The sequence below is a fragment of the Marmota marmota genome, unplaced genomic scaffold (genome assembly GCF_001458135.2).
Source record: "Marmota marmota marmota unplaced genomic scaffold, marMar, whole genome shotgun sequence".
Taxonomy (NCBI): Eukaryota; Metazoa; Chordata; class Mammalia; order Rodentia; family Sciuridae; genus Marmota; species Marmota marmota.
This window is the reverse complement of record NW_026000048.1, coordinates 10507416-10514168: the sequence shown is the minus strand read 5'-3', so window position 1 is coordinate 10514168 and position 6753 is coordinate 10507416. Positions and strand designations below refer to the sequence as shown.

The window sequence follows — 6753 nt, the reverse complement described above, 5'->3', positions numbered from 1 at the left end:
TTTTTTTTTTTTTTTTTTTTTTTTAAATATTTATTTATTTATTTATTTTAGTTTTCGGCAACATCTTTGTTTGTATGTGGTGCTGAGGATCGAACCCGGGCCGCACGCATGCCAGGCGAGCGCGCTACCGCTTGAGCCACATCCCCAGCCCAGGGTCACTGTCTTGATGGTACCACTACAGAACATTTGTGTCCCTGACCCCTCGAGCGCATATGTTAAAAACCTAACCCTCAGCGTGATGGTGTTGGGAGATGGGTCCTTTGCAGGCAGATTAGGTTTAGTTGGGGTACCTAGCTTGGAGCCCCCATGGTGAGGTGAGTCCCTTTATTAGAAGGGGAAGGGACACAGAGCTTCCTTGTTCAGCAACATGAGGTTATAGCCAGAAGGTAGCTGTCTGCAAGCCAGGAAGAGAGTCCTCCCCAAGAACCAAATCTCTAGGCACCTTGATCTTGGACTTTTCAGCCTCCAAACTGTGAGAAATAAAAATCTGTAGTTGAAGCCACCCAGTCCTCTGTATTTTATTATGGTGGCCTGAGCACACCAAGATACTATGAGTTGCAGGTGGCCAGAGAAGTGCAGCTAACACAACCCCTCAGGGATGCAGAGCTGGACGGCAGCTTAATTCAGTCTTGAATAATGGAAAACCCTAAAAGGTAGAGGAAGGCTGAAAGGGTCACAAGAGGAGAACTCACAAGACAGAAGGGAAGTCAAATCTGATCTTTAAGAATGTGGAGAGGACCTTGAAAAGCAGCACTTCCCCACCACCTGGAACTGGCACCTGGTACAAAGGGAGCAACCAACCCATCCAGAACAAATGACTGCATCAAAATAAGTCACCACTCAGGATAATGGCACAAAATGTTTTTCCCCCACCCTCTTGGCTTAGAGTTCTATTTCTCCATGATTAAAATTCCATAAGATTTACACCTTTAAAGTTTTTATAAACTATTGTTACTTTTATTATATGATGTAATTTATCAAATGTGCAAATGTTATTATAGCAGATTACACGCTTAGCAAGCAGTAAATACAAAATAGTGTGTTTATAAAACAGAGAACCCACTTTGTGTCTTTTCTGTCTCCACACTGTTAGAGGCCATTCACCGAGAACAGTGACGACTCACAAAAATGCCACCCTTTCAGTTGCTTTGACTGCCACGAGATTTTCCCCATCCTACCTTATCTGAAAATCACATGGTCCCATGATCAATGAAAAAAACGGTAAAAAAAAATTTCGAAATTTATTTTCCTAAGGGTCATCTAACTCTGAGAAGTCTTTGATTAAAAAAAAAAATCAATGTCATTGCCTAAATACAGATTATCGCACTCTTTGTTCTCCTCAATGCCTCAGATGATTTTTGTAGATAGTATAAGGTTGACAAAAGGAAAACAGGGATCCAGCTCAGGTGGCACACACCTATAATCCCAACTACTTGGGAGGCCGAGGAAGGAGTTTTCCAAGTTCCAGGACAGCCTCTGCAACTTAGAGAAACCCCGCCTCAAAATAAAATAAGAAGGGTTGAGGGTATAGCTCAGTGGTAGAGTACCCCCGGGTTCAAACCCCAGTACCACAAGAAATGAAAAACGGAGAAAATAACACTGTTATCCTCCTGAACCATCTCACCCTCAACAGATACATGAAGAAGTCACTTGAAATTTAAAAATGTATGTACTCCAATATTGGGACTGCTTGGTCCCATGGCTTCTTCTAGTAGCACTGACATCCATATGTAAAAATGTAATAGACAATTAGTCCTTATTTTTAATGAAACTAGCCTAAAGATTTTTTCTTCAATAATGTGCATATAGAGGCTTATGAAGTATAAGAAAGGAATAAAATGTGAACATGGGTAAACATGAAACAAGGAACATCTCTTGAGATAAACACCCAAGCCCACCTTGAGCACTGAGCTCCAGTTTTTCAGCACTTCAAGTCCACGCTTGTAGGTACTGAGCTCTTGCCCGCAGGTCTTAGTTCACTTGACTCATGTAGGTAAGAGGGACATTCCAAGTACTGATGCTAGCTTTGACGACAGGCTAACGGATAGGAGGTGCCTGTGAGCACTAGTTCGGTTCCATATCAACACTACACACAGTTCCTCTCTTTTCTTCCTTTTCCATTTGACCCACCTGCACCAACTCTGTGCCCAAGAAAGGGCTGGGGGCCATGGTCTAAGGCTCACTCCATCTTGGTCTCTATGCAGGAGAGACTGCACAGCACTGGGCTGCTGTTGTCCTTACATGATCAATGCCACGAGAGCGCAATGTGGACGTGTGGACGACCAGGACACTGCCCCGAGGTGGTGGGTGGGAAATGGAATGAGACAAAAGCAGTTGGCTTCCGAAAGAAGGTGCCAAGCAACCCTCCTCCACCTCAAAGAATTTGTAAAACATCCCATGTTTTAACTCCAAAATCATATTTAATAAGTGAGTTTTATTGCTGCCAGAACATTTTAATAATAATGAACTCTACCAGCATAATTTAAAATAATTATGATATGAAGCCCATACATGGGGTTCCAAATATAAAAATAGTTTTAGGTGGAATATTTATACTAAGATAATATGGCACATTTAAAAGCATGACCCTTAAGAGTGTCTCATCTCACCTTCTTTTGTAATTTACCTATGATTTAAAAATTTATAAATAATATATACAAAATCGGTCCTGAAAAGGATATTCTGTTTTACTGCAGAATACATTTTTTACAGCTGTGGACTACATAATATTTGTCGGAGAATCCTGTCCGATTCCTACCATTCCCATAACTCCCCCTCTTCTGATGCATTCTGGTCGTTGAATAATCACTTCCTAATAGGATTATCTTCAGCCTTGCTTAAGTCGACAACCATCTTTTATCGATAACTTAATAAGCACTACAGTTGGAAATACCATTCAATTTCACACACTACACACGTCTACCAGCACAACTAGAGGGTGTAATACAGGGCAAACCCCCAGCAGCTCCGGAGGCTGAGGCAAGAGGATCACAAGTTAAAGGCCAACCTCAGCAACATAGCAGAGCTTTCAGCAACTGAGCAAGAATGTGCCTCAAAATGAAAAATACAAAAGGGCTGGAAATGTGGCTCAGGGGTCAAATACTCCTGTGTTCAATCCCTGCAATCAATCAATCGATCGATCAATCGATTGATCAGTCAATCCCAGAGACTAGGCAAGAAGATTCTACAAGGAACCCAAGCTCAGGTGGGAAAGAAGTCATTTCTGAAAGGAGGCTGAAATGTCCACCCCTGGAGCACTGACTCTGCTCCTCCTTGCTTGTGTGGCTTGGTCCTCCCAGAGGCAGCCACCTCCAGGGAACAAAGGGACACATCACAACCCCCATGCCAGCTCTGACTCCTCTGCTAGCAGAGACTGTCGCTTTATCATTTAACATGGCTACCTACATGGAGTTACAAGGGCTGAAGAACATTTTTATAACTAATTAATTAATTATCCAACAAAGACTCCAAACTAAAAATCACTGAGTTTGGGTCATAAACCTAAGCTTTCTGATCATGGGGAAGTAAGCTTTTTGTTTTGCCAGTGCTCATTAATTCAGCCTCTATTCCTACCCGTTTTTGTCTCCACCTTTGATTTTTTTTTTTTAATTAAATTTTTCAGAACCATGGGATAGAAGCACATTGTGACACAGCAGCCGAGTTTCACGGCAAACCTATTTCAGAGTGGTCAAGACTGAAATGTCAGTGAGAAACTCAACAGCCCAAGCTAGGCCACAAGGGAGCTTCATCTCGGGGACTCCTGAATCTAATACATGAATAAACACTCTTACTGTTCTTTCTGTAAGTGACAGACCCCTTGGTGGTGGTCAGTCTGCTCTTAAAACACTGTTGAAATGGGACTGTGACCAAGCCAAGAGCATCCAGGACATGCCAGTCACTGAGCAGGCAAACTCTACTACCTACCATGACCGACTCTAATCCCCGGCTGCTGAGCACCATCAGGAGACCACCAGTTCAAAACAAAAGGTTGAATGTTGAGAAATAGATATTTCATCCCCTTCATCCTCAGCCTTGAGGATATGAGGCCTCTCAAAACGAAGGCAGAGAAAGACAAGCTGAGAGCCCCCGAGTAAGGCAAGATGCCCACAGTCAAGATGCAGGAAGAACTTCGAGGGGCAGTGGGTGGGGAGCAATGAAGGGTAATCAGAAAAGAAAAAGAATCTCCTACCACAGAGGTGAAGTGAGGAATTTTAAGGAGATGGTCAAAACTGCCAAATGTGTAGAAGACACGCAATAAATACTTGACATAAAAAAAAGTCATTCAGGCCATATTGACTGTTCCTCTCTCAGCCAAAATGAGGGAAGATCTATTATGGAAGTAATCAATCCCAACTGGCCAGGGAACAGACCCAGGGGTCCCAATTTCCCAGGAAGGTTGTTCTAAGGAGGCCCAAAGAGAGCAAGACACCACCAGAGGGCAACACAGAGCCAAGTATAATTCCCATTTACCTGGGATGTCTAAGGACATTGGATCATAGGAAGGGTCAATATATCAATGGAATGTCTATTTTTATGTTTAATAAGAGATAAGGTTAGAGAAATTAAAATCGGACCCCACAAAAAGGTAAATATTGAGACTGAAGGAGCCTCTTGTCACTCTACAGAAGATACCCTCAATTAGTGACTGTACTTTTACTGTGTAAATGGCAGAGGAAAGTAATTAACAATTAATAGAAGCTGCCCTCAATTTAAAGCCTTGAAGGGAAGTAATTAAATTTAGTAGAAGCTGTAGCCTCTAAACAAAGATACATCATACAAATACAAAAGGAAACACTGATTTGAATAATAAATGCAAATTAGAAACAAGGTTGACGATCGGCAAAAGAGAAATGATCCTAAAATTATTATTTTTTTCTCTCCTCGAAAAATTTTCCTAAGAAATTCTCTGCTGGAGAGAATAGTTTATGGACCTATTTTAATCTGGACAGAGGTGCAATTTGAATCCTGGCTGATGTTTCTGAAGTGCTACCTTGCTTCCAGAGTATTTATGAATGCAGATAAGCTGGCTTCCTGTGGTTCAAATTAACTGTACAAGTACCTTTCATATCAATGCAGATAGGCTTGATATACACAGTGTCAACATTACTACCAGGGATGGAGATCACAAACACTGCTCTGCTTGTTGGTCATGAAATAAAATTGCCAAGCAGAATTTGTGTAGCTCCAGAGGGTAAATTACTGCAGGCAACACAGTTATCAGCAGTCTTTAGCCTGCCTCCTAAGCTTCTAACAGAAACATTTAGGCAGAGGAAGCGTTACATCTGGCTACAGCTGCACATTACACGGTCCATTGAGACTCAGATGCTGATGGCTGAAACTGAATAACAAACAGCTGGGTATAAATGTAAAAATCAGAAATCAATTTTAAACACACATATTTCACCAATCCCCTGAAATTCTAGTACTGCATGAGAGAGAACAGTTAGAATTATAGACTGAAAAAGTATCCCAGGGATTAAAATGCAAAAATATACCTGGGTACCCTGGGGTCAGGATGCCTGGGCTGGGCTTTGATGGTCCTGTTTCACAAAGGACAGCGTGAGAGCACACAAAGGCTATGTCATCAAATCATTTTCTGGCTCTGGTCACGCTTCAGTTGAAAGTTATCAGAAATATCTGAGCTTCCCGTTTGAGCTTTCCAGAATGAGGAAAAGTTATTTCATGAATTTAACTGAACGGAATGGAAAGGTTTACCCTGAATGTCTCATCTCAGGAATGTCTAACACTGATCCCAGGTGCTGGTGGAATGGCAGACAGAGAGGTGGATGGAGGAATTTCCAGCACAGGGGATCTAGGTCAGAAAAAAACAACAGCTAAGGAGATGGCACATCTTGGGGTGGCCAGGAAGATGCTAATGCTCTGGAAACACTAAAAATAAAACGCTGTGAAATTTTGAACCGTTGTTCTCTTTATAAAGCTTTAGGTGAGGAAATGGGTTGGAGAGGGGCTAGAAATTTCTTCTCCTGAACATTTAAAAGCATGGGTGACTACTTTTGTGGCAAGGCTTAAGTTAGTCCTGTGGCTAGGCTTTTAATAACTGGACACATGTCCATATTTAAGAAAGCTAGTTACACCAGGCTAGACATGAGAAGAGAAATCACATAAGCTATGATCTGGGACTCTTCTTAGAGTAAAACAGGGATGCTATAAATGACATCAAGACAACAGGTACAAACTGGGGTACCCCAGCAAAGCAAGACAGACTCACAGTATCTGGACCTCTAAGAGCAAGAGAAAGAACTAGAGGTCCTACATGGAAGGCCTACATAAGTGGGTGCCCTCCCCTCCTCTTATTTTTACACATCTGTGCCCTTTATTCTCAGTTCTGATCAAGGGTAAATTAGAGAGCTCTAATGAAAATTCAGGGAGCCAGAGGATGGACTAGATAACAATTTAGACTCTATTGCTTGTACAATTAATTTTGTGGGTCACACCAGATCCAATATTAGCTACTAGAGAAGAAGAGTACTACTACCATTGCAGCTTTTTCAGATAGAATTGCAATTTTACCAGTTTTGATTAATGTTGGTTTTCTACCACCACAAACTAACCACATTCTATAATTCAATGAGCAAGACCACAGAGTACTGATGAAATGCACATTCCCAAGAGGTTACTTTTCTTCCACCAGTGTTCCTACCAAAAAAGATGACTCCCTGCCCCCCACAGCAGGGATTGAATCCAGGCTGCAATTTAACCACTGAGCCACACCTCCACCATCCCCTCCCACCC

At 42.0% G+C, this 6753-nt stretch overlaps 1 protein-coding gene and 1 long non-coding RNA gene across 20 annotated transcripts in view; both read right to left on the bottom strand.

Annotated features, from left to right (window-relative positions):
• Window positions 1–1918, bottom strand: part of LOC125619580 — a 38698-nt gene extending 36780 nt beyond the window's left edge. The window contains exon 1 of the long non-coding RNA XR_007351118.1: window positions 1908–1918. This is a non-coding gene — a long non-coding RNA (uncharacterized LOC125619580). The remainder of the gene's footprint in view (window positions 1–1907) is intronic.
• The window catches only part of Celf2 (CUGBP Elav-like family member 2), a 788139-nt gene that overhangs the window by 279948 nt on the left and 501438 nt on the right, over window positions 1–6753 (bottom strand). The window lies entirely within an intron of this gene.